Below are 15,403 nucleotides of genomic sequence, written 5' to 3'. Positions count from 1 at the left end.
TGGTAATGGAAGCAAGAGGGGAAAAGCTTACAGCACCTGGTATTCCCAGGTGGTCTCCCATCCAAGTACTAACCAAGCCAAACCCTGCTTAGCTTCCGAGATCAGACGAGATCGGGCGTTCTCAGGGTAGTGTGACCGTAAGCCATTGCAGAGCTCTCATCAAGACTACTTATGCAACTTCATCTATGTTGGGTTTCAGATAACAAACTAGTAATGTATAACAAGACCATGGTAATGGAAGCAAGAGGGGAAAAGCTTACAGCACCTGGTATTCCCAGGTGGTCTCCCATCCAAGTACTAACCAGGCCAAACCCTGCTTAGCTTCCGAGATCAGACGAGATCGGGCGTTCTCAGGGTAGTGTGACCGTAAGCCATTGCAGAGCTCTCATCAAGACTACTTATGCAACTTCATCTATGTTGGGTTTCAGTTAACAAACTAGTAATGTATAACAAGACCATGGTAATGGAAGCAAGAGGGGAAAAGCTTACAGCACCTGGTATTCCCAGGTGGTCTCCCATCCAAGTACTAACCAGGCCAAACACTGCTTAGCTTCCGAGATCAGACGAGATAGGGCGTTCTCAGGGTAGTGTGACCGTAAGCCATTGCAGAGCTCTCATCAAGACTACTTATGCAACTTCATCTATGTTGGGTTTCAGATAACAAACTAGTAATGTATAACAAGACCATGGTAATGGAAGCAAGAGGGGAAAAGCTTACAGCACCTGGTATTCCCAGGTGGTCTCCCATCCAAGTACTAACCAGGCCAAACCCTGCTTAGCTTCCGACATCAGACGAGATCGGGCGTTCTCAGGGTAGTGTGACCGTAAGCCATTGCAGAGCTCTCATCAAGACTACTTATGCAACTTCATCTATGTTGGGTTTCAGATAACAAACTAGTAATGTATAACAAGACCATGGTAATGGAAGCAAGAGGGGAAAAGCTTACAGCACCTGGTATTCCCAGGTGGTCTCCCATCCAAGTACTAACCAGGCCAAACCCTGCTTAGCTTCCGAGATCAGACGAGATCGGGCGTTCTCAGGGTAGTGTGACCGTAAGCCATTGCAGAGCTCTCATCAAGACTACTTATGCAACTTCATCTATGTTGGGTTTCAGATAACAAACTAGTAATGTATAACAAGACCATGGTAATGGAAGCAAGAGGGGAAAAGCTTACAGCACCTGGTATTCCCAGGTGGTCTCCCATCCAAGTACTAACCAGGCCAAACCCTGCTTAGCTTCCGAGATCAGACGAGATCGGGCGTTCTCAGGGTAGTGTGACCGTAAGCCATTGCAGAGCTCTCATCAAGACTACTTATGCAACTTCATCTATGTTGGGTTTCAGATAACAAACTAGTAATGTATAACAAGACCATGGTAATGGAAGCAAGAGGGGAAAAGCTTACAGCACCTGGTATTCCCAGGTGGTCTCCCATCCAAGTACTAACCAGGCCAAACCCTGCTTAGCTTCCGAGATCAGACGAGATCGGGCGTTCTCAGGGTAGTGTGACCGTAAGCCATTGCAGAGCTCTCATCAAGACTACTTATGCAACTTCATCTATGTTGGGTTTCAGATAACAAACTAGTAATGTATAACAAGACCATGGTAATGGAAGCAAGAGGGGAAAAGCTTACAGCACCTGGTATTCCCAGGTGGTCTCCCATCCAAGTACTAACCAGGCCAAACCCTGCTTAGCTTCCGAGATCAGACGAGATCGGGCGTTCTCAGGGTAGTGTGACCGTAAGCCATTGCAGAGCTCTCATCAAGACTACTTATGCAACTTCATCTATGTTGGGTTTCAGATAACAAACTAGTAATGTATAACAAGACCATGGTAATGGAAGCAAGAGGGGAAAAGCTTACAGCACCTGGTATTCCCAGGTGGTCTCCCATCCAAGTACTAACCAGGCCAAACCCTGCTTAGCTTCCGAGATCAGACGAGATCGGGCGTTCTCAGGGTAGTGTGACCGTAAGCCATTGCAGAGCTCTCATCAAGACTACTTATGCAACTTCATCTATGTTGGGTTTCAGATAACAAACTAGTAATGTATAACAAGACCATGGTAATGGAAGCAAGAGGGGAAAAGCTTACAGCAACTGGTATTCCCAGGTGGTCTCCCATCCAAGTACTAAACAGGCCAAACCCTGCTTAGCTTCCGAGATCAGACGAGATCGGGCGTTCTCAGGGTAGTGTGACCGTAAGCCATTGCAGAGCTCTCATCAAGACTACTTATGCAACTTCATCTATGTTGGGTTTCAGATAACAAACTAGTAATGAATAACAAGACCATGGTAATGGAAGCAAGAGGGGAAAAGCTTACAGCACCTGGTATTCCCAGGTGGTCTCCCATCCAAGTACTAACCAGGCCAAACCCTGCTTAGCTTCCGAGATCAGACGAGATCGGGCGTTCTCAGGGTAGTGTGACCGTAAGCCATTGCAGAGCTCTCATCAAGACTACTTATGCAACTTCATCTATGTTGGGTTTCAGATAACAAACTAGTAATGTATAACAAGACCATGGTAATGGAAGCAAGAGGGGAAAAGCTTACAGCACCTGGTATTCCCAGGTGGTCTCCCATCCAAGTACTAACCAGGCCAAACCCTGCTTAGCTTCCGAGATCAGACGAGATCGGGCGTTCTCAGAGTAGTGTGACCGTAAGCCATTGCAGAGCTCTCATCAAGACTACTTATGCAACTTCATCTATGTTGGGTTTCAGATAACAAACTAGTAATGTATAACAAGACCACGGTAATGGAAGCAAGAGGGGAAAAGCTTACAGCACCTGGTATTTCCAGGTGGTCTCCCATCCGAGTACTAACCAGGCCAAACCCTGCTTAGCTTCCGAGATCAGACGAGATCGGGCGTTCTCAGGGTAGTGTGACCGTAAGCCATTGCAGAGCTCTCATCAAGACTACTTATGCAACTTCATCTATGTTGGGTTTCAGATAACAAACTAGTAATGTATAACAAGACCATGGTAATGGAAGCAAGAGGGGAAAAGCTTACAGCACCTGGTATTCCCAGGTGGTCTCCCATCCAAGTACTAACCAGGCCAAACCCTGCTTAGCTTCCGAGATCAGACGAGATCGGGCGTTCTCAGGGTAGTGTGACCGTAAGCCATTGCAGAGCTCTCATCAAGACTACTTATGCAACTTCATCTATGTTGGGTTTCAGATAACAAACTAGTAATGTATAACAAGACCATGGTAATGGAAGCAAGAGGGGAAAAGCTTACAGCACCTGGTATTCCCAGGTGGTCTCCCATCCAAGTACTAACCAGGCCAAACCCTGCTTAGCTTCCGAGATCAGACGAGATCGGGCGTTCTCAGGGTAGTGTGACCGTAAGCCATTGCAGAGCTCTCATCAAGACTACTTATGCAACTTCATCTATGTTGGGTTTCAGATAACAAACTAGTAATGTATAACAAGACCATGGTAATGGAAGCAAGAGGGGAAAAGCTTACAGCAACTGGTATTCCCAGGTGGTCTCCCATCCAAGTACTAACCAGGCCAAACCCTGCTTAGCTTCCGAGATCAGACGAGATCGGGCGTTCTCAGGGTAGTGTGACCGTAAGCCATTGCAGAGCTCTCATCAAGACTACTTATGCAACTTCATCTATGTTGGGTTTCAGATAACAAACTAGTAATCTATAACAAGACCATGGTAATGGAAGCAAGAGGGGAAAAGCTTACAGCACCTGGTATGCCCAGGTGGTCTCCCATCCAAGTACTAACCAGGCCAAACCCTGCTTAGCTTCCGAGATCAGACGAGATCGGGCGTTCTCAGGGTAGTGTGACCGTAAGCCATTGCAGAGCTCTCATCAAGACTACTTATGCAACTTCATCTATGTTGGGTTTCAGATAACAAACTAGTAATGTATAACAAGACCATGGTAATGGAAGCAAGAGGGGAAAAGCTTACAGCACCTGGTATTCCCAGGTGGTCTCCCATCCAAGTACTAACCAGGCCAAACCCTGCTTAGCTTCCGAGATCAGACGAGATCGGGCGTTCTCAGAGTAGTGTGACCGTAAGCCATTGCAGAGCTCTCATCAAGACTACTTATGCAACTTCATCTATGTTGGGTTTCAGATAACAAACTAGTAATGTATAACAAGACCATGGTAATGGAAGCAAGAGGGGAAAAGCTTACAGCACCTGGTATTTCCAGGTGGTCTCCCATCCGAGTACTAACCAGGCCAAACCCCGCTTAGCTTCCGAGATCAGACGAGATCGGGCGTTCTCAGGGTAGTGTGACCGTAAGCCATTGCAGAGCTCTCATCAAGACTACTTATGCAACTTCATCTATGTTGGGTTTCAGATAACAAACTAGTAATGTATAACAAGACCATGGTAATGGAAGCAAGAGGGGAAAAGCTTACAGCACCTGGTATTCCCAGGTGGTCTCCCATCCAAGTACTAAGCAGGCCAAACCCTGCTTAGCTTCCGAGATCAGACGAGATCGGGCGTTCTCAGGGTAGTGTGACCGTAAGCCATTGCAGAGCTCTCATCAAGACTACTTATGCAACTTCATCTATGTTAGGTTTCAGATAACAAACTAGTAATGTATAACAAGACCATGGTAATGGAAGCAAGAGGGGAAAAGCTTACAGCACCTGGTATTCCCAGGTGGTCTCCCATCCAAGTACTAACCAAGCCAAACCCTGCTTAGCTTCCGAGATCAGACGAGATCGGGCGTTCTCAGGGTAGTGTGACCGTAAGCCATTGCAGAGCTCTCATCAAGACTACTTATGCAACTTCATCTATGTTGGGTTTCAGATAACAAACTAGTAATGTATAACAAGACCATGGTAATGGAAGCAAGAGGGGAAAAGCTTACAGCACCTGGTATTCCCAGGTGGTCGCCCATCCAAGTACTAACCAGGCCAAACCCTGCTTAGCTTCCGAGATCAGACGAGATCGGGCGTTCTCAGGGTAGTGTGACCGTAAGCCATTGCAGAGCTCTCATCAAGACTACTTGTGCAACTTCATCTATGTTGGGTTTCAGATAACAAACTAGTAATGTATAACAAGACCATGGTAATGGAAGCAAGAGGGGAAAAGCTTACAGCACCTGGTATTCCCAGGTGGTCTCCCATCCAAGTACTAACCAGGCCAAACCCTGCTTAGCTTCCGAGATCAGACGAGATCGGGCGTTCTCAGGGTAGTGTGACCGTAAGCCATTGCAGAGCTCTCATCAAGACTACTTATGCAACTTCATCTATGTTGGGTTTCAAATAACAAACTAGTAATGTATAACAAGACCATGGTAATGGAAGCAAGAGGGGAAAAGCTTACAGCACCTGGTATTCCCAGGTGGTCTCCCATCCAAGTACTAACCAGGCCAAACCCTGCTTAGCTTCCGAGATCAGACGAGATCGGGCGTTCTCAGGGTAGTGTGACCGTAAGCCATTGCAGAGCTCTCATCAAGACTACTTATGCAACTTCATCTATGTTGGGTTTCAGATAACAAACTAGTAATGTATATCAAGACCATGGTAATGGAAGCAAGAGGGGAAAAGCTTGCAGCACCTGGTATTCCCAGGTGGTCTCCCATCCAAGTACTAACCAGGCCAAACCCTGCTTAGCTTCCGAGATCAGACGAGATAGGGCGTTCTCAGGGTAGTGTGACCGTAAGCCATTGCAGAGCTCTCATCAAGACTACTTATGCAACTTCATCTATGTTGGGTTTCAGATAACAAACTAGTAATGTATAACAAGACCATGGTAATGGAAGCAAGAGGGGAAAAGCTTACAGCACCTGGTATTCCCAGGTGGTCTCCCATCCAAGTACTAAGCAGGCCAAACCCTGCTTAGCTTCCGAGATCAGACGAGATCGGGCGTTCTCAGGGTAGTGTGACCGTAAGCCATTGCAGAGCTCTCATCAAGACTACTTATGCAACTTCATCTATGTTAGGTTTCAGATAACAAACTAGTAATGTATAACAAGACCATGGTAATGGAAGCAAGAGGGGAAAAGCTTACAGCACCTGGTATTCCCAGGTGGTCTCCCATCCAAGTACTAACCAAGCCAAACCCTGCTTAGCTTCCGAGATCAGACGAGATTGGGCGTTCTCAGGGTAGTGTGACCGTAAGCCATTGCAGAGCTCTCATCAAGACTACTTATGCAACTTCATCTATGTTGGGTTTCAGATAACAAACTAGTAATGTATAACAAGACCATGGTAATGGAAGCAAGAGGGGAAAAGCTTACAGCACCTGGTATTCCCAGGTGGTCGCCCATCCAAGTACTAACCAGGCCAAACCCTGCTTAGCTTCCGAGATCAGACGAGATCGGGCGTTCTCAGGGTAGTGTGACCGTAAGCCATTGCAGAGCTCTCATCAAGACTACTTATGCAACTTCATCTATGTTGGGTTTCAGATAACAAACTAGTAATGTATAACAAGACCATGGTAATGGAAGCAAGAGGGGAAAAGCTTACAGCACCCGGTATTCCCAGGTGGTCTCCCATCCAAGTACTAACCAGGCCAAACCCTGCTTAGCTTCCGAGATCAGCCGAGATCGGGCGTTCTCAGGGTAGTGTGACCGTAAGCCATTGCAGAGCTCTCATCAAGACTACTTATGCAACTTCATCTATGTTGGGTTTCAGAAAACAAACTAGTAATTTATAACAAGACCATGGTAATGGAAGCAAGAGGGGAAAAGCTTACAGCACCTGGTATTCCCAGGTGGTCTCCCATCCAAGTACTAACCAGGCCAAACCCTGCTTAGCTTCCGAGATCAGACGAGATCGGGCGTTCTCAGGGTAGAGTGACCGTAAGCCATTGCAGAGCTCTCATCAAGACTACTTATGCAACTTCATCTATGTTGGGTTTCAGATAACAAACTAGTAATGTATAACAAGACCATGGTAATGGAAGCAAGAGGGGAAAAGCTTACAGCACCTGGTATTCCCAGGTGGTCTCCCATCCAAGTACTAACCAGGCCAAACCCTGCTTAGCTTCCGAGATCAGACGAGATCGGGCGTTCTCAGGGTAGTGTGACCGTAAGCCATTGCAGAGCTCTCATCAAAACTACTTATGCAACTTCATCTATGTTGGGTGTCAGATAACAAACTAGTAATGTATAACAAGACCATGGTAATGGAAGCAAGAGGGGAAAAGCTTACAGCACCTGGTATTCCCAGGTGGTCTCCCATCCAAGTACTAACCAGGCCAAACCCTGCTTAGCTTCCGAGATCAGACGAGATCGGGCGTTCTCAGGGTAGTGTGACCGTAAGCCATTGCAGAGCTCTCATCAAGACTACTTGTGCAACTTCATCTATGTTGGGTTTCAGATAACAAACTAGTAATGTATAACAAGACCATGGTAATGGAAGCAAGAGGGGAAAAGCTTACAGCACCTGGTATTCCCAGGTGGTCTCCCATCCAAGTACTAACCAGGCCAAACCCTGCTTAGCTTCCGAGATCAGACGAGATCGGGCGTTCTCAGGGTAGTGTGACCGTAAGCCATTGCAGAGCTCTCATCAAGACTACTTATGCAACTTCATCTATGTTGGGTTTCAGATAACAAACTAGTAATGTATAACAAGACCATGGTAATGGAAGCAAGAGGGGAAAAGCTTACAGCACCTGGTATTCCCAGGTGGTCTCCCATCCAAGTACTAACCAGGCCAAACCCTGCTTAGCTTCCGAGATCAGACGAGATCGGGCGTTCTCAGGGTAGTGTGACCGTAAGCCATTGCAGAGCTCTCATCAAGACTACTTATGCAACTTCATCTATGTTGGGTTTCAGATAACAAACTAGTAATGTATATCAAGACCATGGTAATGGAAGCAAGAGGGGAAAAGCTTGCAGCACCTGGTATTCCCAGGTGGTCTCCCATCCAAGTACTAACCAGGCCAAACCCTGCTTAGCTTCCGAGATCAGACGAGATCGGGCGTTCTCAGGGTAGTGTGACCGTAAGCCATTGCAGAGCTCTCATCAAGACTACTTATGCAACTTCATCTATGTTGGGTTTCAGATAACAAACTAGTAATGTATAACAAGACCATGGTAATGGAAGCAAGAGGGGAAAAGCTTACAGTACCTGGTATTCCCAGGTGGTCTCCCATCCAAGTACTAACCAGGCCAAACCCTGCTTAGCTTCCGAGATCAGACGAGATCAGGCGTTCTCAGGGTAGTGTGACCGTAAGCCATTGCAGAGCTCTCATCAAGACTACTTATGCAACTTCATCTATGTTGGGTTTCAGATAACAAACTAGTAATGTATAACAAGACCATGGTAATGGAAGCAAGAGGGGAAAAGCTTACAGCACCTGGTATTCCCAGGTGGTCTCCCATCCAAGTACTAACCAGGCCAAACCCTGCTTAGCTTCCGAAATCAGACAAGATCGGGCGTTCTCAGGGTAGTGTGACCGTAAGCCATTGCAGAGCTCTCATCAAGACTACTTATGCAACTTCATCTATGTTGGGTTTCAGATAACAAACTAGTAATGTATAACAAGACCATGGTAATGGAAGCAAGAGGGGAAAAGCTTACAGCACCTGGTATTCCCAGGTGGTCTCCCATCCAAGTACTAACCAGGCCAAACCCTGCTTAGCTTCCGAGATCAGACGAGATCGGGCGTTCTCAGGGTAGTGTGACCGTAAGCCATTGCAAAGCTCTCATCAAGACTACTTATGCAACTTCATCTATGTTGGGGTTCAGATAACAAACTAGTAATGTATAACAAGACCATGGTAATGGAAGCAAGAGGGGAAAAGCTTACAGCACCTGGTATTCCCAGGTGGTCTCCCATCCAAGTACTAACCAGGCCAAACCCTGCTTAGCTTCCGAGATCAGACGAGATTGGGCGTTCTCAGGGTAGTGTGACCGTAAGCCATTGCAGAGCTCTCATCAAGACTACTTATGCAACTTCATCTATGTTGGGTTTCAGATAACAAACTAGTAATGTATAACAAGACCATGGTAATGGAAGCAAGAGGGGAAAAGCTTACAGCACCTGGTATTCCCAGGTGGTCTCCCATCCAAGTACTAACCAGGCCAAACCCTGCTTAGCTTCCGAGATCAGACGAGATCGGGCGTTCTCAGGGTAGTGTGACCGTAAGCCACTGCAGAGCTCTCAACAAGACTACTTATGCAACTTCATCTATGTTGGGTTTCAGATAACAAACTAGTAATGTATAACAAGACCATGGTAATGGAAGCAAGAGGGGAAAAGCTTACAGCACCTGGTATTCCCAGGTGGTCTCCCATCCAAGTACTAACCAGGCCAAACCCTGCTTAGCTTCCGAGATCAGACGAGATCGGGCGTTCTCAGGGTAGTGTGACCGTAAGCCATTGCAGAGCTCTCATCAAGACTACTTATGCAACTTCATCTATGTTGGGTTTCAGATAACAAACTAGTAATGTATAACAAGACCATGGTAATGGAAGCAAGAGGGGAAAAGCTTACAGCACCTGGTATTCCCAGGTGGTCTCCCATCCAAGTACTAACCAGGCCAAACCCTGCTTAGCTTCCGAGATCAGACGAGATCGGGCGTTCTCAGGGTAGTGTGACCGTAAGCCATTGCAAAGCTCTCATCAAGACTACTTATGCAACTTCATCTATGTTGGGTTTCAGATAACAAACTAGTAATGTATAACAAGACCATGGTAATGGAAGCAAGAGGGGAAAAGCTTACAGCACCTGGTATTCCCAGGTGGTCTCCCATCCAAGTACTAACCAGGCCAAACCCTGCTTAGCTTCCGAGATCAGACGAGATCGGGCGTTCTCAGGGTAGTGTGACCGTAAGCCATTGCAGAGCTCTCATCAAGACTACTTATGCAACTTCATCTATGTTGGGTTTCAGATAACAAACTAGTAATGTATAACAAGACCATGGTAATGGAAGCAAGAGGGGAAAAGCTTACAGCACCTGGTATTCCCAGGTGGTCTCCCATCCAAGTACTAACCAGGCCAAACCCTGCTTAGCTTCCGAGATCAGACGAGATCGGGCGTTCTCAGGGTAGTGTGACCGTAAGCCATTGCAGAGCTCTCATCAAGACTACTTATGCAACTTCATCTATGTTGGGTTTCAGATAACAAACTAGTAATGTATAACAAGACCATGGCAATGGGAGCAAGAGGGGAATAGCTTACAGCACCTGGTATTCCCAGGTGGTCTCCCATCCAAGTACTAACCAGGCCAAACCCTGCTTAGCTTCCGAGATCAGACGAGATCGGGCGTTCTCAGGGTAGTGTGACCGTAAGCCATTGCAGAGCTCTCATCAAGACTACTTATGCAACTTCATCTATGTTGGGTTTCAGATAACAAACTAGTAATGTATAACAAGACCATGGTAATGGAAGCAAGAGGGGAAAAGCTTACAGCACCTGGTATTCCCAGGTGGTCTCCCATCCAAGTACTAACCAGGCCAAACCCTGCTTAGCTTCCGAGATCAGACGAGATCGGGCGTTCTCAGGGTAGTGTGACCGTAAGCCATTGCAGAGCTCTCATCAAGACTACTTATGCAACTTCATCTATGTTGGGTTTCAGATAACAAACTAGTAATGTATAACAAGACCATGGTAATGGAAGCAAGAGGGGAAAAGCTTACAGCACCTGGTATTCCCAGGTGGTCTCCCATCCAAGTACTAACCAGGCCAAACCCTGCTTAGCTTCCGAGATCAGACGAGATCGGGCGTTCTCAGGGTAGTGTGACCGTAAGCCATTGCAGAGCTCTCATCAAGACTACTTATGCAACTTCATCTATGTTGGGTTTCAGATAACAAACTAGTAATGTATATCAAGACCATGGTAATGGAAGCAAGAGGGGAAAAGCTTGCAGCACCTGGTATTCCCAGGTGGTCTCCCATCCAAGTACTAACCAGGCCAAACCCTGCTTAGCTTCCGAGATCAGACGAGATCGGGCGTTCTCAGGGTAGTGTGACCGTAAGCCATTGCAGAGCTCTCATCAAGACTACTTATGCAACTTCATCTATGTTGGGTTTCAGATAACAAACTAGTAATGTATAACAAGACCATGGTAATGGAAGCAAGAGGGGAAAAGCTTACAGCACCTGGTATTCCCAGGTGGTCTCCCATCCAAGTACTAACCAGGCCAAACCCTGCTTAGCTTCCGAGATCAGACGAGATCAGGCGTTCTCAGGGTAGTGTGACCGTAAGCCATTGCAGAGCTCTCATCAAGACTACTTATGCAACTTCATCTATGTTGGGTTTCAGATAACAAACTAGTAATGTATAACAAGACCATGGTAATGGAAGCAAGAGGGGAAAAGCTTACAGCACCTGGTATTCCCAGGTGGTCTCCCATCCAAGTACTAACCAGGCCAAACCCTGCTTAGCTTCCGAAATCAGACAAGATCGGGCGTTCTCAGGGTAGTGTGACCGTAAGCCATTGCAGAGCTCTCATCAAGACTACTTATGCAACTTCATCTATGTTGGGTTTCAGATAACAAACTAGTAATGTATAACAAGACCATGGTAATGGAAGCAAGAGGGGAAAAGCTTACAGCACCTGGTATTCCCAGGTGGTCTCCCATCCAAGTACTAACCAGGCCAAACCCTGCTTAGCTTCCGAGTTCAGACGAGATCGGGCGTTCTCAGGGTAGTGTGACCGTAAGCCATTGCAAAGCTCTCATCAAGACTACTTATGCAACTTCATCTATGTTGGGGTTCAGATAACAAACTAGTAATGTATAACAAGACCATGGTAATGGAAGCAAGAGGGGAAAAGCTTACAGCACCTGGTATTCCCAGGTGGTCTCCCATCCAAGTACTAACCAGGCCAAACCCTGCTTAGCTTCCGAGATCAGACGAGATTGGGCGTTCTCAGGGTAGTGTGACCGTAAGCCATTGCAGAGCTCTCATCAAGACTACTTATGCAACTTCATCTATGTTGGGTTTCAGATAACCAACTAGTAATGTATAACAAGACCATGGTAATGGAAGCAAGAGGGGAAAAGCTTACAGCACCTGGTATTCCCAGGTGGTCTCCCATCCAAGTACTAACCAGGCCAAACCCTGCTTAGCTTCCGAGATCAGACGAGATCGGGCGTTCTCAGGGTAGTGTGACCGTAAGCCATTGCAGAGCTCTCAACAAGACTACTTATGCAACTTCATCTATGTTGGGTTTCAGATAACAAACTAGTAATGTATAACAAGACCATGGTAATGGAAGCAAGAGGGGAAAAGCTTACAGCACCTGGTATTCCCAGGTGGTCTCCCATCCAAGTACTAACCAGGCCAAACCCTGCTTAGCTTCCGAGATCAGACGAGATCGGGCGTTCTCAGGGTAGTGTGACCGTAAGCCATTGCAGAGCTCTCATCAAGACTACTTATGCAACTTCATCTATGTTGGGTTTCAGATAACAAACTAGTAATGTATAACAAGACCATGGTAATGGAAGCAAGAGGGGAAAAGCTTACAGCACCTGGTATTCCCAGGTGGTCTCCCATCCAAGTACTAACCAGGCCAAACCCTGCTTAGCTTCCGAGATCAGACGAGATCGGGCGTTCTCAGGGTAGTGTGACCGTAAGCCATTGCAAAGCTCTCATCAAGACTACTTATGCAACTTCATCTATGTTGGGTTTCAGATAACAAACTAGTAATGTATAACAAGACCATGGTAATGGAAGCAAGAGGGGAAAAGCTTACAGCACCTGGTATTCCCAGGTGGTCTCCCATCCAAGTACTAACCAGGCCAAACCCTGCTTAGCTTCCGAGATCAGACGAGATCGGGCGTTCTCAGGGTAGTGTGACCGTAAGCCATTGCAGAGCTCTCATCAAGACTACTTATGCAACTTCATCTATGTTGGGTTTCAGATAACAAACTAGTAATGTATAACAAGACCATGGTAATGGAAGCAAGAGGGGAAAAGCTTACAGCACCTGGTATTCCCAGGTGGTCTCCCATCCAAGTACTAACCAGGCCAAACCCTGCTTAGCTTCCGAGATCAGACGAGATCGGGCGTTCTCAGGGTAGTGTGACCTTAAGCCATTGCAGAGCTCTCATCAAGACTACTTATGCAACTTCATCTATGTTGGGTTTCAGATAACAAACTAGTAATGTATAACAAGACCATGGCAATGGGAGCAAGAGGGGAATAGCTTACAGCACCTGGTATTCCCAGGTGGTCTCCCATCCAAGTACTAACCAGGCCAAACCCTGCTTAGCTTCCGAGATCAGACGAGATCGGGCGTTCTCAGGGTAGTGTGACCGTAAGCCATTGCAGAGCTCTCATCAAGACTACTTATGCAACTTCATCTATGTTGGGTTTCAGATAACAAACTAGTAATGTATAACAAGACCATGGTAATGGAAGCAAGAGGGGAAAAGCTTACAGCACCTGGTATTCCCAGGTGGTCTCCCATCCAAGTACTAACCAGGCCAAACCATGCTTAGCTTCTGAGATCAGACGAGATCGGGCATTCTCAGGGTAGTGTGACCGTAAGCCATTGCAGAGCTCTCATCAAGACTACTTATGCAACTTCATCTATGTTGGGTTTCAGATAACAAACTAGTAATGTATAACAAGACCATGGTAATGGAAGCAAGAGGGGAAAAGCTTACAGCACCTGGTATTCCCAGGTGGTCTCCCATCCAAGTACTAACCAGGCCAAACCCTGCTTAGCTTCCGAGATCAGACGAGATCGGGCGTTCTCAGGGTAGTGTGACCGTAAGCCATTGCAAAGCTCTCATCAAGACTACTTATGCAACTTCATCTATGTTGGGTTTCAGATAACAAACTAGTAATGTATAACAAGACCATGGTAATGGAAGCAAGAGGGGAAAAGCTTACAGCACCTGGTATTCCCAGGTGGTCTCCCATCCAAGTACTAACCAGGCCAAACCCTGCTTAGCTTCCGAGATCAGACGAGATCGGGCGTTCTCAGGGTAGTGTGACCGTAAGCCATTGCAGAGCTCTCATCAAGACTACTTATGCAACTTCATCTATGTTGGGTTTCAGATAACAAACTAGTAATGTATAACAAGACCATGGTAATGGAAGCAAGAGGGGAAAAGCTTACAGCACCTGGTATTCCCAGGTGGTCTCCCATCCAAGTACTAACCAGGCCAAACCCTGCTTAGCTTCCGAGATCAGACGAGATCGGGCGTTCTCAGGGTAGTGTGACCGTAAACCATTGCAGAGCTCTCATCAAGACTACTTATGCAACTTCATCTATGTTGGGTTTCAGATAGCAAACTAGTAATGTATAACAAGACCATGGTAATGGAAGCAATAGGGGAAAAGCTTACAGCACCTGGTATTCCCAGGTGGTCTCCCATCCAAGTACTAACCAGGCCAAACCCTGCTTAGCTTCCGAGATCAGACGAGATCGGGCGTTCTCAGGGTAGTGTGACCGTAAGCCATTGCAGAGCTCTCATCAAGACTACTTATGCAACTTCATCTATGTTGGGTTTCAGATAACAAACTAGTAATGTATAACAAGACCATGGTAATGGAAGCAAGAGGGGAAAAGCTTACAGCCCCTGGTATTCCCAGGTGGTCTCCCATCCAAGTACTAACCAGGCCAAACCCTGCTTAGCTTCCGAGATCAGACGAGATCGGGCGTTCTCAGGGTAGTGTGACCGTAAGCCATTGCAGAGCTCTCATCAAGACTACTTATGCAACTTCATCTATGTTGGGTTTCAGATAACAAACTAGTAATGTATAACAAGACCATGGTAATGGAAGCAAGAGGGGAAAAGCTTACAGCACCTGGTATTCCCAGGTGGTCTCCCATCCAAGTACTAACCAGGCCAAACCCTGCTTAGCTTCCGAGATCAGACGAGATCGGGCGTTCTCAGGGTAGTGTGACCGTAAGCCATTGCAGAGCTCTCATCAAGACTACTTATGCAACTTCATCTATGTTGGGTTTCAGATAACAAACTAGTAATGTATAACAAGACCATGGTAATGGAAGCAAGAGGGGAAAAGCTTACAGCACCTGGTATTCCCAGGTGGTCTTCCATCCAAGTACTAACCAGAGCAAACCCTGCTTAGCCTCCGAAATCAGACGAGATTGAGTGTTCTCAGGGTAGTGTGACCGTAAGCGATTGCAGAACTCTCATCAAGACTATTTATGCGACTTCATCTATGTTGGGTTTCAGATAACACTCTAGTAACGTATAACAAGACCATGGTCATAAATCAAGAGGGGAAAAGCTTACAGCACCTGGTATTCCCAGGTGGTCTCCCATCCAAGTACTAGGGTTAGGGTTAGGGTTAGGGAATTTCCATTGGAACACTGATGAAAGTGCAAGGCTGAAAATTGAAATAAATAAATCTGGCAAAGTTGCACATTTTTCGGCTTGCATTTTCATTTTTGTGCCCACCTGTGGCCCACCCAAGTCTGTGAAAGTTAACCCCATAAATGCACTGATTGGAAGGGGTGATATTGTACTCGGGGTTCGATCCCCCGCGGCTGAG

General features: G+C 46.6%; 65 non-coding genes and 1 pseudogene across 65 annotated transcripts; all 66 read right to left on the bottom strand.

Moving 5' to 3' along the window:
* Positions 1-24: 24 nt before the first annotated feature.
* On the bottom strand, positions 25-143 carry LOC125798130 (5S ribosomal RNA). Its single transcript, XR_007436951.1, has one exon. It is a non-coding gene; the product is annotated as a 5S ribosomal RNA (ribosomal RNA).
* A 110-nt stretch (positions 144-253) lies between these two features.
* Positions 254-372, bottom strand: LOC125798218 (5S ribosomal RNA). Its single transcript, XR_007437048.1, has one exon. It is a non-coding gene; the product is annotated as a 5S ribosomal RNA (ribosomal RNA).
* Positions 373-482: 110 nt separating this feature from the next.
* On the bottom strand, positions 483-601 carry LOC125798275 (5S ribosomal RNA). Its single transcript, XR_007437105.1, has one exon. It is a non-coding gene; the product is annotated as a 5S ribosomal RNA (ribosomal RNA).
* A 110-nt stretch (positions 602-711) lies between these two features.
* On the bottom strand, positions 712-830 carry LOC125798219 (5S ribosomal RNA). The gene has a single exon (XR_007437049.1). It is a non-coding gene; the product is annotated as a 5S ribosomal RNA (ribosomal RNA).
* Positions 831-940: 110 nt separating this feature from the next.
* LOC125798207 (5S ribosomal RNA) lies at positions 941-1,059 on the bottom strand. Its single transcript, XR_007437037.1, has one exon. It is a non-coding gene; the product is annotated as a 5S ribosomal RNA (ribosomal RNA).
* Positions 1,060-1,169: 110 nt separating this feature from the next.
* LOC125798196 (5S ribosomal RNA) lies at positions 1,170-1,288 on the bottom strand. Its single transcript, XR_007437026.1, has one exon. It is a non-coding gene; the product is annotated as a 5S ribosomal RNA (ribosomal RNA).
* A 110-nt stretch (positions 1,289-1,398) lies between these two features.
* LOC125798185 (5S ribosomal RNA) lies at positions 1,399-1,517 on the bottom strand. The gene has a single exon (XR_007437015.1). It is a non-coding gene; the product is annotated as a 5S ribosomal RNA (ribosomal RNA).
* A 110-nt stretch (positions 1,518-1,627) lies between these two features.
* Positions 1,628-1,746, bottom strand: LOC125798173 (5S ribosomal RNA). The gene has a single exon (XR_007437003.1). It is a non-coding gene; the product is annotated as a 5S ribosomal RNA (ribosomal RNA).
* A 110-nt stretch (positions 1,747-1,856) lies between these two features.
* Positions 1,857-1,975, bottom strand: LOC125798162 (5S ribosomal RNA). The gene has a single exon (XR_007436990.1). It is a non-coding gene; the product is annotated as a 5S ribosomal RNA (ribosomal RNA).
* A 110-nt stretch (positions 1,976-2,085) lies between these two features.
* On the bottom strand, positions 2,086-2,204 carry LOC125798254 (5S ribosomal RNA). The gene has a single exon (XR_007437084.1). It is a non-coding gene; the product is annotated as a 5S ribosomal RNA (ribosomal RNA).
* Positions 2,205-2,314: 110 nt separating this feature from the next.
* On the bottom strand, positions 2,315-2,433 carry LOC125798151 (5S ribosomal RNA). The gene has a single exon (XR_007436976.1). It is a non-coding gene; the product is annotated as a 5S ribosomal RNA (ribosomal RNA).
* Positions 2,434-2,543: 110 nt separating this feature from the next.
* Positions 2,544-2,662, bottom strand: LOC125798112 (5S ribosomal RNA). Its single transcript, XR_007436930.1, has one exon. It is a non-coding gene; the product is annotated as a 5S ribosomal RNA (ribosomal RNA).
* Positions 2,663-2,772: 110 nt separating this feature from the next.
* On the bottom strand, positions 2,773-2,891 carry LOC125798209 (5S ribosomal RNA). The gene has a single exon (XR_007437039.1). It is a non-coding gene; the product is annotated as a 5S ribosomal RNA (ribosomal RNA).
* A 110-nt stretch (positions 2,892-3,001) lies between these two features.
* LOC125798140 (5S ribosomal RNA) lies at positions 3,002-3,120 on the bottom strand. The gene has a single exon (XR_007436963.1). It is a non-coding gene; the product is annotated as a 5S ribosomal RNA (ribosomal RNA).
* Positions 3,121-3,230: 110 nt separating this feature from the next.
* LOC125798129 (5S ribosomal RNA) lies at positions 3,231-3,349 on the bottom strand. Its single transcript, XR_007436950.1, has one exon. It is a non-coding gene; the product is annotated as a 5S ribosomal RNA (ribosomal RNA).
* Positions 3,350-3,459: 110 nt separating this feature from the next.
* LOC125798232 (5S ribosomal RNA) lies at positions 3,460-3,578 on the bottom strand. Its single transcript, XR_007437062.1, has one exon. It is a non-coding gene; the product is annotated as a 5S ribosomal RNA (ribosomal RNA).
* Positions 3,579-3,688: 110 nt separating this feature from the next.
* Positions 3,689-3,807, bottom strand: LOC125798195 (5S ribosomal RNA). Its single transcript, XR_007437025.1, has one exon. It is a non-coding gene; the product is annotated as a 5S ribosomal RNA (ribosomal RNA).
* Positions 3,808-3,917: 110 nt separating this feature from the next.
* LOC125798111 (5S ribosomal RNA) lies at positions 3,918-4,036 on the bottom strand. The gene has a single exon (XR_007436928.1). It is a non-coding gene; the product is annotated as a 5S ribosomal RNA (ribosomal RNA).
* A 110-nt stretch (positions 4,037-4,146) lies between these two features.
* Positions 4,147-4,265, bottom strand: LOC125798243 (5S ribosomal RNA). Its single transcript, XR_007437073.1, has one exon. It is a non-coding gene; the product is annotated as a 5S ribosomal RNA (ribosomal RNA).
* A 110-nt stretch (positions 4,266-4,375) lies between these two features.
* On the bottom strand, positions 4,376-4,494 carry LOC125798177 (5S ribosomal RNA). Its single transcript, XR_007437007.1, has one exon. It is a non-coding gene; the product is annotated as a 5S ribosomal RNA (ribosomal RNA).
* A 110-nt stretch (positions 4,495-4,604) lies between these two features.
* Positions 4,605-4,723, bottom strand: LOC125798128 (5S ribosomal RNA). The gene has a single exon (XR_007436949.1). It is a non-coding gene; the product is annotated as a 5S ribosomal RNA (ribosomal RNA).
* Positions 4,724-4,833: 110 nt separating this feature from the next.
* On the bottom strand, positions 4,834-4,952 carry LOC125798081 (5S ribosomal RNA). Its single transcript, XR_007436899.1, has one exon. It is a non-coding gene; the product is annotated as a 5S ribosomal RNA (ribosomal RNA).
* Positions 4,953-5,062: 110 nt separating this feature from the next.
* On the bottom strand, positions 5,063-5,181 carry LOC125798118 (5S ribosomal RNA). The gene has a single exon (XR_007436937.1). It is a non-coding gene; the product is annotated as a 5S ribosomal RNA (ribosomal RNA).
* Positions 5,182-5,291: 110 nt separating this feature from the next.
* Positions 5,292-5,410, bottom strand: LOC125798107 (5S ribosomal RNA). The gene has a single exon (XR_007436924.1). It is a non-coding gene; the product is annotated as a 5S ribosomal RNA (ribosomal RNA).
* A 110-nt stretch (positions 5,411-5,520) lies between these two features.
* Positions 5,521-5,639, bottom strand: LOC125798274 (5S ribosomal RNA). Its single transcript, XR_007437104.1, has one exon. It is a non-coding gene; the product is annotated as a 5S ribosomal RNA (ribosomal RNA).
* A 110-nt stretch (positions 5,640-5,749) lies between these two features.
* Positions 5,750-5,868, bottom strand: LOC125798176 (5S ribosomal RNA). Its single transcript, XR_007437006.1, has one exon. It is a non-coding gene; the product is annotated as a 5S ribosomal RNA (ribosomal RNA).
* A 110-nt stretch (positions 5,869-5,978) lies between these two features.
* On the bottom strand, positions 5,979-6,097 carry LOC125798256 (5S ribosomal RNA). The gene has a single exon (XR_007437086.1). It is a non-coding gene; the product is annotated as a 5S ribosomal RNA (ribosomal RNA).
* A 110-nt stretch (positions 6,098-6,207) lies between these two features.
* LOC125798080 (5S ribosomal RNA) lies at positions 6,208-6,326 on the bottom strand. Its single transcript, XR_007436898.1, has one exon. It is a non-coding gene; the product is annotated as a 5S ribosomal RNA (ribosomal RNA).
* Positions 6,327-6,436: 110 nt separating this feature from the next.
* Positions 6,437-6,555, bottom strand: LOC125798228 (5S ribosomal RNA). Its single transcript, XR_007437058.1, has one exon. It is a non-coding gene; the product is annotated as a 5S ribosomal RNA (ribosomal RNA).
* A 110-nt stretch (positions 6,556-6,665) lies between these two features.
* LOC125798138 (5S ribosomal RNA) lies at positions 6,666-6,784 on the bottom strand. Its single transcript, XR_007436961.1, has one exon. It is a non-coding gene; the product is annotated as a 5S ribosomal RNA (ribosomal RNA).
* A 110-nt stretch (positions 6,785-6,894) lies between these two features.
* Positions 6,895-7,013, bottom strand: LOC125798095 (5S ribosomal RNA). The gene has a single exon (XR_007436913.1). It is a non-coding gene; the product is annotated as a 5S ribosomal RNA (ribosomal RNA).
* Positions 7,014-7,123: 110 nt separating this feature from the next.
* On the bottom strand, positions 7,124-7,242 carry LOC125798084 (5S ribosomal RNA). Its single transcript, XR_007436902.1, has one exon. It is a non-coding gene; the product is annotated as a 5S ribosomal RNA (ribosomal RNA).
* Positions 7,243-7,352: 110 nt separating this feature from the next.
* LOC125798073 (5S ribosomal RNA) lies at positions 7,353-7,471 on the bottom strand. The gene has a single exon (XR_007436891.1). It is a non-coding gene; the product is annotated as a 5S ribosomal RNA (ribosomal RNA).
* A 110-nt stretch (positions 7,472-7,581) lies between these two features.
* On the bottom strand, positions 7,582-7,700 carry LOC125798061 (5S ribosomal RNA). Its single transcript, XR_007436879.1, has one exon. It is a non-coding gene; the product is annotated as a 5S ribosomal RNA (ribosomal RNA).
* A 110-nt stretch (positions 7,701-7,810) lies between these two features.
* LOC125798181 (5S ribosomal RNA) lies at positions 7,811-7,929 on the bottom strand. Its single transcript, XR_007437011.1, has one exon. It is a non-coding gene; the product is annotated as a 5S ribosomal RNA (ribosomal RNA).
* Positions 7,930-8,039: 110 nt separating this feature from the next.
* Positions 8,040-8,158, bottom strand: LOC125798133 (5S ribosomal RNA). The gene has a single exon (XR_007436955.1). It is a non-coding gene; the product is annotated as a 5S ribosomal RNA (ribosomal RNA).
* Positions 8,159-8,268: 110 nt separating this feature from the next.
* LOC125798258 (5S ribosomal RNA) lies at positions 8,269-8,387 on the bottom strand. Its single transcript, XR_007437088.1, has one exon. It is a non-coding gene; the product is annotated as a 5S ribosomal RNA (ribosomal RNA).
* A 110-nt stretch (positions 8,388-8,497) lies between these two features.
* LOC125798050 (5S ribosomal RNA) lies at positions 8,498-8,616 on the bottom strand. The gene has a single exon (XR_007436868.1). It is a non-coding gene; the product is annotated as a 5S ribosomal RNA (ribosomal RNA).
* Positions 8,617-8,726: 110 nt separating this feature from the next.
* Positions 8,727-8,845, bottom strand: LOC125798212 (5S ribosomal RNA). Its single transcript, XR_007437042.1, has one exon. It is a non-coding gene; the product is annotated as a 5S ribosomal RNA (ribosomal RNA).
* Positions 8,846-8,955: 110 nt separating this feature from the next.
* LOC125798039 (5S ribosomal RNA) lies at positions 8,956-9,074 on the bottom strand. The gene has a single exon (XR_007436857.1). It is a non-coding gene; the product is annotated as a 5S ribosomal RNA (ribosomal RNA).
* Positions 9,075-9,184: 110 nt separating this feature from the next.
* LOC125798028 (5S ribosomal RNA) lies at positions 9,185-9,303 on the bottom strand. The gene has a single exon (XR_007436846.1). It is a non-coding gene; the product is annotated as a 5S ribosomal RNA (ribosomal RNA).
* A 110-nt stretch (positions 9,304-9,413) lies between these two features.
* LOC125798017 (5S ribosomal RNA) lies at positions 9,414-9,532 on the bottom strand. The gene has a single exon (XR_007436835.1). It is a non-coding gene; the product is annotated as a 5S ribosomal RNA (ribosomal RNA).
* A 110-nt stretch (positions 9,533-9,642) lies between these two features.
* LOC125798006 (5S ribosomal RNA) lies at positions 9,643-9,761 on the bottom strand. The gene has a single exon (XR_007436824.1). It is a non-coding gene; the product is annotated as a 5S ribosomal RNA (ribosomal RNA).
* A 110-nt stretch (positions 9,762-9,871) lies between these two features.
* Positions 9,872-9,990, bottom strand: LOC125797994 (5S ribosomal RNA). The gene has a single exon (XR_007436813.1). It is a non-coding gene; the product is annotated as a 5S ribosomal RNA (ribosomal RNA).
* Positions 9,991-10,100: 110 nt separating this feature from the next.
* On the bottom strand, positions 10,101-10,219 carry LOC125797983 (5S ribosomal RNA). Its single transcript, XR_007436802.1, has one exon. It is a non-coding gene; the product is annotated as a 5S ribosomal RNA (ribosomal RNA).
* A 110-nt stretch (positions 10,220-10,329) lies between these two features.
* LOC125797972 (5S ribosomal RNA) lies at positions 10,330-10,448 on the bottom strand. Its single transcript, XR_007436791.1, has one exon. It is a non-coding gene; the product is annotated as a 5S ribosomal RNA (ribosomal RNA).
* Positions 10,449-10,558: 110 nt separating this feature from the next.
* Positions 10,559-10,677, bottom strand: LOC125797961 (5S ribosomal RNA). Its single transcript, XR_007436780.1, has one exon. It is a non-coding gene; the product is annotated as a 5S ribosomal RNA (ribosomal RNA).
* Positions 10,678-10,787: 110 nt separating this feature from the next.
* Positions 10,788-10,906, bottom strand: LOC125798180 (5S ribosomal RNA). Its single transcript, XR_007437010.1, has one exon. It is a non-coding gene; the product is annotated as a 5S ribosomal RNA (ribosomal RNA).
* Positions 10,907-11,016: 110 nt separating this feature from the next.
* Positions 11,017-11,135, bottom strand: LOC125798136 (5S ribosomal RNA). The gene has a single exon (XR_007436958.1). It is a non-coding gene; the product is annotated as a 5S ribosomal RNA (ribosomal RNA).
* A 110-nt stretch (positions 11,136-11,245) lies between these two features.
* LOC125798257 (5S ribosomal RNA) lies at positions 11,246-11,364 on the bottom strand. The gene has a single exon (XR_007437087.1). It is a non-coding gene; the product is annotated as a 5S ribosomal RNA (ribosomal RNA).
* Positions 11,365-11,474: 110 nt separating this feature from the next.
* LOC125798067 (5S ribosomal RNA) lies at positions 11,475-11,593 on the bottom strand. Its single transcript, XR_007436885.1, has one exon. It is a non-coding gene; the product is annotated as a 5S ribosomal RNA (ribosomal RNA).
* Positions 11,594-11,703: 110 nt separating this feature from the next.
* Positions 11,704-11,822, bottom strand: LOC125798211 (5S ribosomal RNA). The gene has a single exon (XR_007437041.1). It is a non-coding gene; the product is annotated as a 5S ribosomal RNA (ribosomal RNA).
* A 110-nt stretch (positions 11,823-11,932) lies between these two features.
* Positions 11,933-12,051, bottom strand: LOC125797949 (5S ribosomal RNA). The gene has a single exon (XR_007436768.1). It is a non-coding gene; the product is annotated as a 5S ribosomal RNA (ribosomal RNA).
* A 110-nt stretch (positions 12,052-12,161) lies between these two features.
* On the bottom strand, positions 12,162-12,280 carry LOC125797938 (5S ribosomal RNA). The gene has a single exon (XR_007436757.1). It is a non-coding gene; the product is annotated as a 5S ribosomal RNA (ribosomal RNA).
* A 110-nt stretch (positions 12,281-12,390) lies between these two features.
* On the bottom strand, positions 12,391-12,509 carry LOC125797927 (5S ribosomal RNA). The gene has a single exon (XR_007436746.1). It is a non-coding gene; the product is annotated as a 5S ribosomal RNA (ribosomal RNA).
* A 110-nt stretch (positions 12,510-12,619) lies between these two features.
* Positions 12,620-12,738, bottom strand: LOC125797916 (5S ribosomal RNA). Its single transcript, XR_007436735.1, has one exon. It is a non-coding gene; the product is annotated as a 5S ribosomal RNA (ribosomal RNA).
* Positions 12,739-12,848: 110 nt separating this feature from the next.
* Positions 12,849-12,967, bottom strand: LOC125798224 (5S ribosomal RNA). The gene has a single exon (XR_007437054.1). It is a non-coding gene; the product is annotated as a 5S ribosomal RNA (ribosomal RNA).
* Positions 12,968-13,077: 110 nt separating this feature from the next.
* LOC125797905 (5S ribosomal RNA) lies at positions 13,078-13,196 on the bottom strand. The gene has a single exon (XR_007436724.1). It is a non-coding gene; the product is annotated as a 5S ribosomal RNA (ribosomal RNA).
* Positions 13,197-13,306: 110 nt separating this feature from the next.
* On the bottom strand, positions 13,307-13,425 carry LOC125798272 (5S ribosomal RNA). Its single transcript, XR_007437102.1, has one exon. It is a non-coding gene; the product is annotated as a 5S ribosomal RNA (ribosomal RNA).
* A 110-nt stretch (positions 13,426-13,535) lies between these two features.
* On the bottom strand, positions 13,536-13,654 carry LOC125797894 (5S ribosomal RNA). Its single transcript, XR_007436713.1, has one exon. It is a non-coding gene; the product is annotated as a 5S ribosomal RNA (ribosomal RNA).
* A 110-nt stretch (positions 13,655-13,764) lies between these two features.
* Positions 13,765-13,883, bottom strand: LOC125797883 (5S ribosomal RNA). Its single transcript, XR_007436702.1, has one exon. It is a non-coding gene; the product is annotated as a 5S ribosomal RNA (ribosomal RNA).
* Positions 13,884-13,993: 110 nt separating this feature from the next.
* Positions 13,994-14,112, bottom strand: LOC125798098 (5S ribosomal RNA). Its single transcript, XR_007436916.1, has one exon. It is a non-coding gene; the product is annotated as a 5S ribosomal RNA (ribosomal RNA).
* A 110-nt stretch (positions 14,113-14,222) lies between these two features.
* On the bottom strand, positions 14,223-14,341 carry LOC125797872 (5S ribosomal RNA). Its single transcript, XR_007436691.1, has one exon. It is a non-coding gene; the product is annotated as a 5S ribosomal RNA (ribosomal RNA).
* Positions 14,342-14,451: 110 nt separating this feature from the next.
* Positions 14,452-14,570, bottom strand: LOC125798148 (5S ribosomal RNA). The gene has a single exon (XR_007436973.1). It is a non-coding gene; the product is annotated as a 5S ribosomal RNA (ribosomal RNA).
* Positions 14,571-14,680: 110 nt separating this feature from the next.
* On the bottom strand, positions 14,681-14,799 carry LOC125797861 (5S ribosomal RNA). Its single transcript, XR_007436680.1, has one exon. It is a non-coding gene; the product is annotated as a 5S ribosomal RNA (ribosomal RNA).
* A 110-nt stretch (positions 14,800-14,909) lies between these two features.
* On the bottom strand, positions 14,910-15,028 carry LOC125798285 (5S ribosomal RNA; annotated as a pseudogene).
* Between the last annotated feature and the right edge of the window lie 375 nt (positions 15,029-15,403).

The sequence above is a fragment of the Astyanax mexicanus genome, unplaced genomic scaffold (assembly GCF_023375975.1).
Source record: "Astyanax mexicanus isolate ESR-SI-001 unplaced genomic scaffold, AstMex3_surface scaffold_56, whole genome shotgun sequence".
In the NCBI taxonomy this organism is placed as follows: domain Eukaryota; kingdom Metazoa; phylum Chordata; class Actinopteri; order Characiformes; family Acestrorhamphidae; genus Astyanax; species Astyanax mexicanus.
This window is presented reverse-complemented; position numbering and strand designations above follow the sequence as displayed.